Source organism: Callorhinus ursinus, unplaced genomic scaffold, assembly GCF_003265705.2.
Source record: "Callorhinus ursinus isolate GAN/ISIS: 27379988/994484 unplaced genomic scaffold, GSC_fseal_2.0 scaffold27, whole genome shotgun sequence".
In the NCBI taxonomy this organism is placed as follows: domain Eukaryota; kingdom Metazoa; phylum Chordata; class Mammalia; order Carnivora; family Otariidae; genus Callorhinus; species Callorhinus ursinus.
The window spans coordinates 19,016,049-19,033,237 of record NW_027397089.1 but is presented as its reverse complement, the minus strand read 5'-3'; the positions used below and the strand labels follow the sequence as shown (position 1 = coordinate 19,033,237).

The window sequence follows — 17,189 nt, the reverse complement described above, 5'->3', positions numbered from 1 at the left end:
GAAGAGGTTGATATTCCAGAGTTTATCCAGAGAGCTATTTCTGGGGAACAGGGAAACTACAGAAAAGAGCATAAGAGAATGAAAAATTCAAAAAAGAGCATAAAAGAAACGTAAGCACAATAAACAAAAGTCTTACATGCATCCTAATGGTATTCCAGAAGGAGAGGAGAAAGAGTATGTGGCAGAAGAAACATTTAAAGAGAAAATGGCAAAGAAGTTACCAAAATTCTTTCAATTGCTCTCTTCTCCTCCCACCATCCCATCTCTTTTTTTCTTGTTCCTTTTCCTGTGCTTTAGTTTGGATAATATATATTGATTTTTCTTCAAATTCACTAATCTTTATTCCTATGTCCAACTTGCTGTTAGGTCTATACAATGAATTCTTAATTTCAGTTACTGTATCTCTCAGTGTTAGAATATCTATTTGCTCTTTTTTAATTTTTTTATTATTATTGTTTTTGGTGAGTTCTGTGCCCAATGTGGGGCTTGAACTCATGACCCTGAAATCAAGAGCTGAATGCTCTACAAAATGAGCCAGCCAGTTGCCCCTATTTGCTCTTTTTAAAGATTAATTTTTATTATTTAAGTTCTATATATTTTCACCTGTTTTATATATCTTTTCCTTTGTTTTCCTTAACACAGTTATAATACTAATTTAAAAGTCCTTGTCTGCCAATTCCAATACCTGGGTCACTCTATGGGTCTGCTTCTTTTTTTTTTTAAGATTTTATTTATTTATTTGACAGGGAGAGACAAAGTGAGAGAGGGAACACAAACAGGGGGAGTGGGAAAGGGAGAAGCAGGCTTCCCACAGAGCAAGGAGCCTGATGCGGGGCTCGATCCCAGGATGCTGGGATCATGACCTGAGCTGAAGCAGACGCTCAACGACTGAGCCACCCAGGTGCCCCTTTATGGGTCTGCTTCTAATGGCTATATTTTCTCTTGATTACAGGTCACATTTTCCTTCATATTTGCATGTCTTGTACTTTTATTATATGTTGAACATTTTATATCCAAAAGCTTATGGGAACTGAAATACTATTTTGTCCTAAAGGGTGCATGTCTTTTCCACTGTCAGGAAACCAGAATGAGAGACATTGTTTGGATCTGATCAGGTATTATGCTCTAATGGATTTGGATTGCAAATTTACTTTGTTTGAGTTCACCTCAGGTTTCAAACATCTTGAGGGTGAGATTTGGAGTTCTCTGCTGTGTGTTTAAATACTTATTCCTCTAGCAGGACTTTGAGACTAGGCATTGTGAGACCAACCACATCTTACTTGGAAGCAGAACTGCTACAATTAACAAATTTATCATCTGTTCATGAAAGACAACTTGAAAAATAATCCCAAATTAAAAAAAGACAAATATTCAGTAAAAATGCTATCATTTTAATAACGCAACATCATGATTTTAATGTACTTTCTTATAGAAGTTGTCCCGGGACTAGATGGCTTATAATTGTTTCATTATTTAATTGAAACTCTGAAATTAACTATATACTTTGATTGGGGGTGAAGCTATTCTCAAGAAGCATTTTCTGCCAGATCCTAAAGGAAGATAATATTCATAATGAGACTGCTTGTTTTAAAATTTTGTCCAAATTCCACTGGAAAGGAAGCATCTATACTTTTGCATTCTTGCAAGATGATTAGAGTGGTAATGTCAATCTGGTGTGGCTTCTTGAATTATTATTCTCATAATTCTCACTGGGACTTGTGGACTGTGCCTACACAGTTCTTTTAAATAAGTACTTTATTTTTAAAAAATTTTTTAAAGATTTTATTTATTTTTGAGAGAGTGAGAGAGAGAGAGCACACAAGTGGGGAAGGGGAGGGGCAGAGGGAGAGCAGACTCCCTGCTGAGCAGGGAGCCAGATGCAGGACTCAACCCCAGGACCCTGGGATCATGACCTGAGCTGAAGGCAGATGCTTGACTGACTGAGCCACCTAGGTGCCCTTAAATAAGTCTTTTAAATTAATACCCGAAATTTATAAATCTGAAGGTATTAATTTTGGTTAATCTCTTAGGTAAGTATGTCTAAAGCTATCAGTAGCTTTTCTTAAGGGATAAGTAAGTCAGATATTTTCCAAACCTTTGAGTATCTAAGAATAAATTTGTTACTTTTCTATATGAAAGACAATTTAAACATAAATTCTAATATCCCATCCTTTCCCCCTCAAAACTCTAATGATATTGCTTCATTAAGTAGTTGATATTTAATATAACAGAGGAGAAGTCTGATGTCGATGTTTTTTGTTTGTTTGTTTGTTTCTTCAAATACTGTATGTTGTGTCTTCATCTTTCACCCACCCACCAAATATCCACCCATGGCATACACACTCTTAATCCAATCCTCAACTCAAAGCACATAGGATTTTTCTTTACTTTGCCTATTACTCAAACATGCTACCAAAATATTTTAAAATATAGGTCTCTTTTGGGGGTGCTTGGATGGTTCAGTTGGTTAAGCATCTGATTCTTGATCTCAGCTCTGGTCTTGATCTCAGGGTCATGAGTTCAAGCTCCACACTGGACTCTAAGCTGGGCATGGAGCCTACTTAAGAAAATAAAAATAAAATAAAACCAAACATCTAAGTCTCTTTTTTACGATTTGAAATGTATTTCAGAAGGCTGAAGTGAAATACTGGCCATTACTCACTGAGGGTCATCCTAGTCAGATGTGATTTAAAAAAAAAAAAAAAACTTGGCAAGTTCCAGATTGTCCTTGCTCTCTTCTACTTCACCTCCACTTTGTCTTCCTATCTGCCAAACTTGATGATGAGAAATAAACACTTGATTTGGACCCACAGTGGCAATAACATCGAAGCAATAACTTTCCTTTTGCTGTCCCACTTAGGCAGGTATATATGATTGACTTTTCAGATTAATTAGTTGATGACTCCTCTGTTCCTCTAACTACCTCTCCTGAATTGTTACTTCCCTGGCTCCTACTACAGGTATAGAAGATTCAAATTCTATAATAAATCTCTTATTCCAGAAGACTCATTAAGGTCTCTGCTTCTCTTACTAAACTATAGCTGATACTGTTATTAGTATTGGAAATTGGTCCAGAGGAACAGAAATATGATGATGGGACTTTAGAACTGATTCTCCAATCTACCTAAATTTAGAATAAAAACACTGTTGCCAGTAGTAAAATGGTAGCCTATCACATGAAGTGACAAAATAGTTGCTTAATTAATGCTTGCACCATTGCAAGCATTAATGCTTGACCTCATCACCAGCAATCAAGTGCCTATAAATATAGCTCTTGCCACAGATTATCTTAGAGGAAAAATAATATTGTTGGCTGCTTGCTTCTAGGTGCACTGTAGAACTTCAAGAAAAAAAAAATGAGTTCAGAGCATGAAATTTCTAGCTTTAGATCCAGGTAAGGAACCATATGGCTCCTATGACTGCCCTAAAGGAAACCTTCATCTCTTTTAGTTGCAGAGTAACAAGATTCCTGACCAAGCCCAAAGTCTTATCATGTGGATGGCTAGGCTACAATGCAAATTGAATTTATAATATAATATTGTCTCTTATAGTAATGTTAGGGTACTGATTGGGAAGTAGTGGGAGAATTTGGGGTGGAAACATAGGGAAGATTACAATGAGGCTAAGGACCTAAATTTTGCTAAGCATCTTCTGCATTAAAAAGATTTTTGTGTTTATTAGTCTTTTAGTCTAATTAAATTAGTCTTAATTAGTAAATTAGTTTTCTCTGTCTGAAGAACCAGTAATGACCTTCCCGAGTTGGTTACTTTATAGGGTCCAGTGTCCAGGGTATGGACTTGGAAGGTATCTCTTCCAAAATAAAGGACAAGTTGCTCCATCTGATCCCACCTACCAGGAAGAGACACAGTGCCTATTAGGCCTCTTTGGACTTTAGAAGCAACAAAAACTATAGTTGTATATACTACTCTGATCCATTTACTGGGTAACCCATAAGGTTACTGGTTTGGTGTGGATCCTGGAGGAATCTCAGCATCAGATGTAGGCTGCTGCACAATTTGCTCTGCCATTTGAGCCATATAACCCAGCTGATATGATTGTGCATGTGCTATCTGTGGTAGATAATGACACTGTCTTATTCTATAGGAGTCTTTGTCAGGCTCCTACAGGATTTTGAAGCAAAGCTACACCATCTTCTGCAGATGACTACTGTCCTTTGGGTAAAAGGTTTTTATCCTATTATTGGCCCTAACACAGACTGGTGACTTGACCACAAGCCACCAAGTTACCATGTGACCCAAGCTGCCCATCATGAGCTGAGGGTTGTATGACTTATCAACCATAAAATAAAGTATGCACAACAGCACTCTATCATCAATCTAGATGGGCCTTGAGAACCTCCTACAGGAAAAAGTAAGTTGTAGGAGTCCCAGCTCCATCTCCTGCTACACTGCCTCCTTTCTTTCAATTTTTATTTATTAATTCATTGGGAATTCCTATAGCTAAGAAAAAAAATTGGGCCTGGTTTAAAGATGATTCTGAGGTATAGGCTGACACCACCTGAAATTGAATTACTGCAGTACTGCAACCCTACTCTGGGGTAAACTTGAAGAATACCAGTGAAGGAAAATTCTCTAATTGGGCAGAATTTCAAGTGGTGCATTTAGCTGTCTACTGTATCTAGACCAGAGTTCACCAGAAGTATGGATCTGTATCAATTCATGGGCAATTGCTGACATATGGCTGGATGGTCAGGGACAAAGAACAGACTGGTGACATGGCAGTCTGGGGTAGAGGTAATGGATAGACCTCTCCAAATGAGCGGAGTGTAGAGATATTTGTGTATCATGTGAATATTATCAAAGAGGAACCTCACAAATAAAAGTTATTCACAATAAGGTGGAAAAGATGACCCACTCTGTAGATATCAGGTATCATTTTCCTCAGGTGTCCCTGTCCTTACCAAATGGGCTTTTGCTCAAAGTGATTGTGTAAGCCAGAATGGAGATTATGCACGGACTTAGTAACACGGATCTTCACTGACTAAAACCACTGCAATGAACCCAAGCTACAACAGCAGAGACCAAAAATAAACCCTTGATTTGGGACCATTCCCCAGAGGATAAGTCAACCTTGGTAGCAGGTTATTTACATTAGATCAGTTCCATCAAAGGGTACACTTCATTCTCACTGGAAGAGACTTTCACTGTTTTGTTTTGTTTTAAGATTTTATCTATTTATTTGTTAGAAGGAGAGAGAGAGGGCACAAGCAGGGGAAGTAGTAGGCTGAGGGAGAAGCAGGCTCCCAGCTTAGCCAGGAGCCCAATGCGGGACTTGATCACAGGACCCTGGGATCATGACCTGAGCTGAAGGCAGTTGCTTAACCAACTGAGCCACCCAGGTGTCCCGAGACTTTTACTTTGGAAGCATATTTACCTTTCCTGCCTGTGATGCTTCAGCCCAAACCACCATAGCCCATGGATTTACAGAATGCCTTACTCATAATATTCTAAAATTCTTTGGAATGTATTGTTTCCAACCAAAAAATTCATTTTACAGCAAATGAAGTGTGGTGATCTGCTCATCTCATAAAATTCACTAGTCTTACTATGTCCCTATCATCTAATATAACTATCTTCATGCAATGGTACAATGGCCTTTTGCTTTAAACACTAAGTTATCTTTTAGAGCAATTAAAAATATTTTATTTTACCTTCATTTATTCCATTTCTGACATTCTTCATTTCTTTATTTTGATCTATGTTTCTGACCTACATAATGCTTTTTTCTCTCTGAAGAATGTTCCTTAAACTTTCTTCTAGTTTTACTGACAATGGATTCCTTTAGTTTTTATTTGTCTGAGAACATATTTATTTCATCGTCATTTTTTTAGATTATTATTATTTTTTTAAAGTAATCTCCACACCCTATATGGGGCTCGAACTCACAACCCTGAGATCAAGAATCGTATGCTCCACTGACTGAGCCAGCCAGGCACAGTCATCTTCATTTTTAAGGATACTTTTGCTGAGCATAGAATTATGGTTGATTTTTTTTTTTCCTTTCAGCACTTGAAAGATGTCTATTGTTTTCTTGCTTGCATAATTTTTGGTGAGACATATGTTATAATTCTAAGTCTTGTCTCTCGATGGGTAATGTATTTTTTCTTTAGATACCTTTAAGATTTTTGTTTGTCTTTGGTTTGCTGCTATTTAAATACGATATGCCTAAAAAGTGGGGTTTTGGTATTTATCCCACTTGGTGTTCTCTGAGCTCTATGGCTCTGTGACTTAGTGTTTGTTAGTAATCCTAGAAAAATTTTGGCTATGACTTATTCATATATTCTGCCCTGTTCTTTCTTCTCCTCTGGGATTCTAATTATGCATATATCAGACCACTTGATATTGTCTTACATCTCTTGGATAGTCTGTTCTGTTTTTCTTTTAATTTTTTTTTCTTTTTGCATTTCATCTGGATAATTTTTATTGACCTGTCTTCAAGTTTATTGATTCTTTGCTTCCCTGTGTTGAGTTTACTAATGAGTTCATCTAAACATTGTCCATCTCCATTACTGTGCTTTTTATTTTGATCATATGGGTCTTCTTTTGCACTGCTCCCCAGGGAAAATCTGTCTCTTGTAGCTCTCCCAATCATATTGTACTATTATTTTATTTTATTTATTTTTTAAAATATTTTATTTATTTATTTGCCAGAGAGAGAGAGAGGGAGAGTACAAGCAGGGGGAGTGGCAGGCAGAGGGAGAAGCAGGCTCCCCACTAAGCAAGGAGCCCGATGCTGGACTTGATCCCAGGACCCTGAGATCATGACCTGAGCTGAAGGCAGACACTTAACCGTCTTAGCCACCCAGGTGCCCTGTACTATTATTTTAAAAATCAAATCATTTTGGCATGAGGTGGTGGGTAAGGGAGGGGAGTATTCTGTGATGTTCAGATTAAGTAATACCGGTAAATAGCCACTGTAAACTTAGGTCTTGTGGTATGGACTTCATAAGCGTTTTTGTCTCTCCTGAAGATGTAGTATGAACCCTAGCATGTCTTCCTGCTCCTCCTCCAAGGATACAGCATTCTTTCTGCCCTACAGTTTTTGGTACCTTTTCCACTGCAAATTAAGTTCTATAGGAGAGATAGAAAAGATGGTTTTCAGCAGTGGCTGTTGTTCCCCCTCTCACACCCAGCATGGTGAAGGAATCTTTCTCAGGATTCTACCCACTCTTCTTTGTGAAAGTCTGGTTGGATTCCAGAAGGAAAATCCTGCAAGAGTGTGCAATCTCCTGCATGTCTTTTGGTGTCAAATCCAAAAGATGATCTCTAAGACAGATGTCCAGGAGCTTACCACCTATGTTTTCTTCTAGTAATTTCATGGTTTCCGGTCTTTCATTCAAATCTTTAATCCATTTTGAGTTAATTTTTGTGTATGGTAGAAGATAGTGGTCCAATTTCATTCCTTTGCATGTAGCTGGTTCAGATTTCCCAACACCATTTACTGAAGAGACTGTCCCTTCCTCATTGTATATTCCTGGTTCCTTTATCATAAATTTATTGTGCACACATGTGTGGGTTTATTTCTGGGCTCTCTTGTTCCATTGATCTATGTGTCTGTTTTTATGCAATACCACACTGTTTTGACTACTATACCTTTGTAATATAATTTGAAATCAGGAAGCATGATGCCTCCAGTTTTGTTCTTCTTTCTTAAGATTGCTTTGGCTATTTGTGTTTTTTTGATGGTTCCATACAAATTTTAGGAATTTTGTTCTATTTCTGTGAAAAATGTCGTTGGAATTTTGATAGGGAGTACATTAATCTATAGATTATTTCAGGTTGTCTGGACATTTTAATGATATCAAGTCTTCCAATCCATGGACATAGAATATCTTCCATTTATTCATACTTCTTTAATTTTTTTCATCAATGTCTTACAGTTTTCAGTGTAGAATCTTTCACCCCCTTGGTTAAATTTATTCCTAGGTATTTTATCCTTTTTGATGCAATTGTAAATGAGATTCTTTTTAAATTTCTCATTCTAATAGTTTGTTACTAGTGTATAGAAATGCAACATTTTTTCTATATTGATTTTGTATCCTGCAACTTTATTGAATTCATTTATTCTAAAAGTTCTTTGGAAGAGTCTTCAGGGTTTTCTATATATATAATATTATGTCATCTACAAATAGTAACAGTTTTATTTCCTTCCTGATTTGGATGACTTTATTTCTTTTTCTTACCTAATTCTTTTGGCTAGGACTTCCAATACTATGTTGAATAAAAGTGGCAAGTGTGGGCATCTTTGTCTTTTTCCTAATCTTAAGAAGAAGATTTCAGCTGTGCACTGTTGAGGATGATGTTAACTATGGACTTGTCATAGATGGCCATTATTATGTTGAGATAAATTTCCTCTATACCTACCTTATTGAGAAATTTTTTTTATCATAAATGGATGTTGAATTCATCAAACGCTTTTTCTGCATCTATTGAGATGATCATATGATTTTTGCCCATTTTAATGTGGTATATCTCATTGATGGATTTACAGATATTGAACCGTCCTTGCATCCCTGGAATAAATCCTATTTGATCATGGTGTATGATCTTTTTAATGTATCGTTGAATTTGGTTTGCTAATATTTTGTTGAGGACTTTTGCAATCTTTGTTCATTAGGGGTCTTGGCCTGTTAATTTTCTTTTCTTGTGGTGTGTCTCTCTCTCTGATTTTGTTATCAAGGTAATTCTAGCCTTGTAAAATGAGTTTGATAGGTGTTCCCTTCTGGGGCGCTGGGGTGGCTCAGATGGTTAAGCATCTGCCTTCGGCTCAGGTCACGATCTCAGGGTCCTGGGATCGAGCCCCATGTTGTGCTCCCTTCTCAGTGGGGAGTCTGCTTCTCCCTCTCCTCCTCTCCTGTTCCCCCTGCTCATGCTCTCTCTGTCTCTCCCTCTCAAATGAATAAATAAAATCTTAAAAAAAAAAGTGTTCCCTCCTGTTTTTTGGAAGATTTTGATAATGACTGATATTAATTGATTTTTATTTATTTATTTTCTAAAGATTTATTTATTTGAGAGAGAGAGAGAGAGCACGCATGTGAATGAGGAAAGGGACAGAAGGAGAGGGAAAGGGACAGAATCTCAAGCAGACTCCCTGCTTAGTGTGGAGCTTGATGCAGGGCTTGATCCCACGACCCTGAGATCATGATCTATGGTGAAATCAAGAGTTGGATGCTTAACTGACTGAGCCACCCAAGTACCCCTTAATTTATTTTTAAATGTTTGGCAGAATTAATCAATGAAGCTATCTGGTCCTGGGCTTTATTGTCAGATGGTTTTTGATTACTAAATCTCTTTAATAGTAACCAGTGTGTTCAGATTTTCTATTTCCTCATGCTCCATTCTTGATAGATTGTATATTTTTAGGAGTTTATCCCTTTCTTCTAGCTTGTCCAACTTCTTGGTGTATAATTGTTCACAGTAGTGTCTTATGATCCTTTGTATTTCTGTGGTATCAGTTGTAACATCTCTTTCATTTCTGATATTATTTATTTACTTATTATTTTCTTAGTGAGTCTAGATAAAGTTTTGTCAATTCTGTTTATCTTCTGAAAACCAGCTCTTAGTTTCATTAATATTTTCTATTGTGTTTTCAATCTCTATTTCATTTATTTCCACTCTGATCTTTGCTATTTCCTTCCTTCTGTTAACTTTGGGCTTTGTTTATCCAACTTTTTTGAGTTCCTTGACGTGTAAAGGTAGGTTGTTTGAGATTTTTCTTGTTTCTTTTTTTAAAAAATTTTTATTTTAATTTATTGTTATGTTAGTCCCCATACAATACATCATTAGTTTTTGATGTAGTGTTCCATGATTCATTGTTTTCGTATAACACCCAGTGCTGGGGTGCCTGGGTGGCACAGTCGTTCAGTGTCTGCCTTTGGCTCAGGTCATGATCCCAGCGTCCTGAGATTGAGCCCCACATTGGGCTCCCTGCTCTGCGGGAAGCCTGCTTCTCCCTCTCCCACTCCCCTGCTTGTGTTCCCTTTCTTGCTGTGTCTCTCTCTGTCAAATAAATGAAATCTTTAAAAAATAAATAAACAAAAATAACAGCCAGTTCTCCATGCAGTACGTGCCCTCCTTAATACCCATTACCAGGGTAACCCATCATCCCACCCTCCTCCCCTCTAAAACCCTCAGTTTGTTTCTCGGAGTCCACAGTCTCTCATGGTTCATCCCCTCCTCCGATTCCCCCCTTCATTTTTCCCTTCCTTCTCCTAATGTCCTCCATGATATTCCTTATGTTCCACAAATAAGTGAAACCATATGATAATTGACTTTCTCATCCTGTTTCTTGATGTAGACATTTATTGCTATGAACTTCCCTCTTAGAACTGCTTTTGCTGCATCACATAAGTTTGGGTATGTTGTATTTCCATTTTTGTTTGTCTCAAGGTATTTTTTTCTCTTTTGATTTCATCTTTGACCCACTGGTTGTTCAGGATCAAAATAATTTTATTAGAATGAAATCATTTATTGTTCTAGAACTCAATGTAATTTAGTTGCTAATTTAAAAATTGAATATCATATTTCATTTATATTACATCAACATCTACATGTATGGTATGCAAATATAAAATTAATATGGATTATTTAATATTTCGAAATTTTTCAGAAGCTAAGTATAAATGTTGAGAATACTGTAATAAGTTCTGAGTACCTAGAGAATCACAAACTGGAACATGAAAAAAGGCAAGAAAATGGAGGCTTGACACTACTGGCAAATGATTGTTAAGGAAAAATCTATTGAAATTGTACTAAGGATCTGAAAAGTTAATTTTTAAAATTTATCTTGCTGCTCAAATCATTACATACTCTGAAGTTGTGTGTGTGTCTCAATCCACTGACCTCCATAGTATTTTGATAATTGCCTTTTGTTTTGAGGACACGGAGCAAAAAATATGGAGAAGCATTCCCCTGAGGCCTTTGGTAATATTAACAGAGCAGATGTTTTAAGGTCACAGTTACTGTTATGGTACTGCTAAGTGTCAGATTCTGAGCGACAAAGGCATCTGTCTGTTCTTGTAAATCTGTGTGTGTATGTTTATGATATATAGGGGCCCACTAAAATATGGGGACCAGAAAAGAGGCCCCTCTTGTTGAGATATAATTATAGTACTGGTTCTATCCTTTTTATTGAGTGCCAGTTAAATATTTTCTAATAGAACCCATTTCATTCATTTAGATCACGTATGTATCTTGGAAAATGGTTTAGATACCCCTTCCCTTCTCTGATGACTTCCTGTATTAGTTTTCTATTGCCAAGTAACAAATTACCACAAATTTAGTAACTTAAAGAAATATGCATTTATTATCTTGGTTTCTGTGGGTCAGGATTTTCGGTATGACTTAGATGGATCTTCTGCTCATAGTCTCACAAGGCTTCCAAGCTCATTTAGTTTATTTATAGAATTTATTTCCTTATGGCTATATGATTGAGGGTCCTGGCTTTTTCTTACCTGTTGGCTGAAGACCACTCTGAAGCTACCCATAGATTCTATAAGCCAATTTAGTAAATTTCCATGTCGGTTTCTTCAACATAGTTCCTTACTGTGTCTAGCCAGCAAAGAGAAACTCTCTCCTCAAGGAAGGCCTAGTTCCTTTTCAAAGGGCCTTTTCCAGATTAAGTCAGGTCTTCCCAAGGTAATCTCCCTTTTAGCTGGTTAACTTGAAATCAATTTATTTGAGACTTTAATTATATCTGCAAAATTCATTCCCCTTTGCCATACTCTATTGCCTAGGAGTAAGTCATGGGTTCTGCCCATACTTAAGGGGAGAGGATTATACATGGTATGAACACAAAGAAGTGGAGATCATCCTAGAATCCTGTTTCCCACATTTCTTATTCCCAAAATTGCTTCTTGAGTTTTCCCAGGGTTGTCTACTTAACACTTTAGTAAACTTCTCTGCAAACTGGACAATAATAAAAATTATCAGATTAATTCATATTTTTTCTTAATGATAGTATAGCATGTGCAGATAGAAACCACTCAAGCTGGGGCGTCTGGGTGGCTCAGTCGTTAAGCGTCTGCCTTCGGCTCAGGTCATGGTCCCAGGGTCCTGGGATTGAGCCCCGCATCAGGCTCCCTGCTCAGTGGGAAGGCTGCTTCTCCCTCTCCCACTCCCCCTGCTTGTGTTCCTGCTCTCGCTGTATCTCTCTTTGTCAAATAAATAAATAAAATCTTTAACAAAACAAAAAGAAAAAAGAAGGAAACCGCTCAAGTTGAGCTATGTCTGCACTTTTACCATTCTGACAAGTACTGTTATTATTACTAGTACTACTACCACTAGGATGATTACTATTAGCTGACCACTTATCAAGATATTACTATATATTCAGTATTGTTTGAAATGTTTTACCAGAATTTAATCTTCATAAAAACTGCATCAGACAGAGGCTATTTTTTGTCATCCCCATTTCATATTTCTGGAACCATTTGTATAGAGAAGTTTAGAATGTGCTGCAGTAAAGAAGTAGTGACAAAATTCCAATTCAGGGGGCGCCTGGGTGGCTCAGTCAGGTGGCAGAAGTGTCTGCCTTCGGCTCAGGTCATGATCTCAGGGTCTTGGAATTGAGCCCTGCTTTGGGCTCCCTGCTCAGTGGGAGGCCTGCTTCTCCCTCTCCCGCTCCCCCTGCTTGTGTTCCCTCTCTCACTGTGTCTCTCTCTGTCAAATAAATAAATAAAATCTTAAAAAAAAAAAGGGGGGATTCCAATTCAGGTAGTAAGCTTTCAAAGCCCATTTTTGTGATCACTACATTAGGTGGTCTCATTTTGTAGTACTTAGAAACTTCAATTTTCCTCATTAGCTATTCCTTTTTCAAGTTTATGCTGTTTTTCAAAAGTTCTGTTTTCCTTGTTCAATTGCTGCTCAATAGCTACAAATGAAATTCATTTATGTTTATTATTTTAGGGTTTTGTTTTTTGGATTTTTTTTTTTGAGAAACTCTGTGGTTTACTAAAGCTTTTTTTTTCTTCTAGAATTTTCAGTGTTTGTATAAATAAGGCCAAAATGGTGGATAAAATCTAGAAATCCTTTGGTACTGATTGGCAAGTAGTTGCCCCACCTCTGAATACTCCTCCTACCATCCAGTCTGCCTAAGTCCCCAGCTGAAGAAGCCCTGGACCGCTTACAATCCTACAACTAAAGGATTAACATCTGACAAATTAGAAGGTCGTCAAGTCTGCTTCCACTCTGACTGGCCAGTGCCTAGTGCCATAGGGAATGAGAAACATTTTGCATTTCTGTTTTACGTGACTTGAATTCTCTTTATTTTATATTATTCTGACAGCCACTTTAAGCTCTTCATTATGAGTTAGGTCAAGCCTCACACTTATTACAAGAAATAGGCAAGAAATTTTCCTATATTCTATGAAGAAGATTCAGGTCCTCTTGTTTTGTATTTCTTTTATATTTAGAGTATATCTTCATTATAGTAATGATTTCTTTCTTTTTTTATAAAGATTTTATGTATTTATTTGAGAGAGAGAGCACAACGAAAGAGAGGGCACATGAGCGGGGGGGAAAGGGGGTGGGCAGGCAGAGGGAGGAGAAGACGAAGACTCTCTGCTGAGCAGGGAGCCCGATGTGGGGCTCGATCCCAGGACCCTGGGATCATGACCTGAGCTGAAGGCAGACACTTAACCGAAAGAGCCACCCAGGTGCCCTGATAGTAATGATTTAATAATGTTCATCTGTATACATGTTTCTTTCCCCATTAGAGGGAGTGTCATTTCCTCTGGGCATCTTTAGGGCCTAGAATAGTGTGTGACTACATAATAAATAATGTACTTGTGGAATGAAACAAATCAATGATTGGTTAGATCAACCAGCAGATGGAATGGCTGAAGAGACTATAAATGTGTGGTTGAGTATATTTGGGGAGATTCAAATATAATAAAGCTGTCTAGTTAGAGTCTTAGGGAGGCAAGTCTAGAATATGAGCATATCTATGAAAATTGACTAATTGGTGAGTTAATGCTGAATTATTTTTCCCTTTGGCATTAGTCTAAACAATTGAGAGTGAACTATTATAAACATGATTCTTTTTTATTTGTTTAGAGAAAACATACAAAGTGAAACCTGATAGGCTCTATTATTCCAATCCCATTTGTTTTATTATTATAGAGTGAAGTTTTTAATATCTATATTAATATTTACAATTTGAGTATTTTATAACTGAGCACCTATGGACTAAATAAATTATAATACATAATGTTATAGTTGAGCCTGTATTTATAATTCTTTTGAACAATCGTGTACAATGTTCTGTGCAAAATACTTTACAAAGCTTAGCAATAAAGCAATGCAAATCTGTGTTATTTCCTGACTTATTACATTTCAAGTGATCCCTCATTGTTCTACAATGAAGTTCAGTTTTTAGGCAAAAATCTTTTAAATCAGTTCTCATTTTAGAGTTCACCTTTTCTAGGAAGGCATTACTGATTCTCTAACTCTGGATTAGGTGATTCTCCTAAAGCCACCCAGTGTTTCAACTAAGTTGAAAGACCCAAATTCTAAAAATAAGTATTAACCACCCTCCACTAATATCTTATTACTTACAAAAATGTCCTGTTTACTTTTATTTCCTCTAGTTTAGATTTCTTGAGGACAGGTGCCTAATATAGTTCTAGAACAGTGATTGCTAAATAAAAATGGAATGAACAGATTAAGGGAAAATTACATTAAAAACAAGATAACCAAACCTTATCTATTTGTCATGCTCTTCTTGCTTTGCAAAACACCTTTACAGTTATCCTGTCATTGAGCTCTCTTTACCGATTTGAATCATAGGCATTATCACCATTTTAGAGATGAGAAAATTGTGTCAACACACGTGTTCCAAGAAACAGGCAAGAAGGCAGGAGTACTTGGACATGAGCCCAGATCTCCCAACAAACTGAGTAGCACCTTCTCCACTACATTTCATGGTCTTCATTAAGGATTGGCTCCTAATATAAAATTGCATACAAGGGACACAACTTCCGGTGGAAGGGTATGATTGGAAGTGCTAGCTCTGGCACAAAACTGAAAGAAAAAATGTGTTTTCGCCATTCTCTCATTACTTACAGTTTAAAATATACTTTGTGAATTTTTAATATAAATGATGAACAAATACACTTCAGCCTTTTCCAATAAGAAAATCTTTCTCTCAGCTCTTTAACTCTCACCTACCTATTTCCTTCCTTTTTTCCTAAAGCTCATAGAGGGCGCTAACAAAGTGCTACTCACTGGTTGAGCGAAGCTCCACTCAAAACACACCTCACACTGCAACTAAAAGGCGCAGCGCCACCACCTCAGACTTCCTCCTCCTTTCCAAGGCAGGAGGCGTGGTCAATTTCCCTCATTCAAATAAAAAACCAGGAGATTTGCATGGGGAACGGCTGAGCCCGTGAGCCTATTGGCTGTTAGTACCATGGGCGTGGCCAATATTACGACCATGTAGCCCCGCCCACATAATTTGCATAACGGCCCGGCGCGTGCAAGGGAGAAGCGGGTTTGTTTTTGAATCTGCGGAGGCGGCGGCGGCAGCGGCGGCCCGGCGACTGAAGCGCGCGATACTGAAGCGGCCGCGTTGAGGACGGTTGCGCGGAACGGCTCTGTAGGAAGGAACTTGGTTCCCCCTCCCTCATCTCCCGCCCCGAAAGGTATATGTGACTCCTAGGGGCTGTTATAACCACATTTTCTTAAATTACTATTGTATTTATGAAGAATCAAGACCGCATTATGGCGGCTGCGGGAGTTGTGTGTGCGCCTGCGCGGTTGCGGAGCTGCGGGCGGGCGCTGCATGGGAGCACGTGATCTTGCGGGGTCGGGCTCTAGCTGCAGTTGTGCAGCTGGCGGGGCGGTGGCTGCGCAAGCGCAATATTCATTTTCAAGATCTAATGTTCTTGTTGGACGCCATTTGGGTTCTAGATTTAATTTTCCTCATTCTTGAGGAGTTTCATTTTCATATCCTCAAATTCCCACATTTTTCAAGGAAAACGTTTCTCTTGTGTTTTACACTTATACTGACCCCAAACTCTATTTATATTTTTCCGATTCTCTGAGAAGCTGTGAACTTAATTTTCTGTAAAAATGATTGTCACTTGTGGTTCTCGATTATAATTTCACTTTTAGGGTATTGCTGGTTTCAAGTTTATATTTAGGGAGATAAAGATCAGCACCTAGTGGTGGTCTCTGGGGAAGTACATTTAATTGAACTGCATATTTGCAAATAACATTTTTAACCGTATTTTTACCAGTTCTGTTATCAGGGAATGTTTATAAAATAGAAACAATTTGAGTTTTGGAAATATGAGGGTGAAAGGGTATTGGAAAAATCAAATCTCAATCTAAGTTAACGAAGTCTTAATTTTATCAGTTTGTGTGCTTCTGATCCTACTTGCATTTGAGTTTTAGATTTTTTCAGTCTCTGAGCTCTTGGCCATAACTGCTTCAGTTTGGACATTTTTGTTACTCTGACTTTTAAAATTAAGTCTTTTTTTTAGCATTTTATTTGTTATGTGAAATAAAATTTGGTAAATTTTTCTTAAAGAATTCTGCAAAGAACTAACTAAACTGAGGCCTTTATGAGGAAATAAAGTTAACCATCAATGAAAAAAAATCAGTTGATTCTTTAAAAAAAGCCCATGTACATGTGTATGAGATACAGTTGTGTTTGATTTCTTAGTGTTCCTAGTTTTCATTTCTTAAAGAAGGTAGTTCTAAGTATGCTACTGATTTATTTTAGTTTACAATGGTTGTGTCACTATATTTAAATCTTATATAACACCCTTGGAATAAGTGTTATACAATTTGATACAATTCTACTGTGCAAATTATTTCTTACTGGACTAACAACTTGTAACTGGTTTTCATAAACTTCACCTGTGGTTTGTGTGTACAGTAATTGGTTTCTTGGTTGGTTATATAACACTAAGTTTAAATCAGTCATCTGTCAAATGAAGAAGTGGCTAGTACTTTATAATGGTTGGTTAGGGACGTTTTTCTTGCCCAAAGCAAGTACCGTTAGCATTAAGTAGATGTTATTGAAAGGAATAGTTTTGGTTGGTGGGGTTTTTAAAAATGACGTCACATATGAGATAGAATGGAGTGATAGGAAAGATAATTCTTTTTTCTCAACAGAAAATTAGCCGTTCATATAATTCCTGGACCTCTGGACTCTTATACGCA

General features: G+C 37.3%; 1 protein-coding gene across 1 annotated transcript in view; it reads left to right on the top strand.

The window, feature by feature from the left end:
* Positions 1 to 15,507: 15,507 nt before the first annotated feature.
* Positions 15,508 to 17,189, top strand: part of ATF7IP (activating transcription factor 7 interacting protein) — a 123,207-nt gene continuing 121,525 nt past the window's right edge. The window contains exon 1 of the mRNA XM_025879898.2: positions 15,508 to 15,661. The gene's annotated coding sequence lies outside the window, so the exon portion shown is untranslated. The remainder of the gene's footprint in view (positions 15,662 to 17,189) is intronic.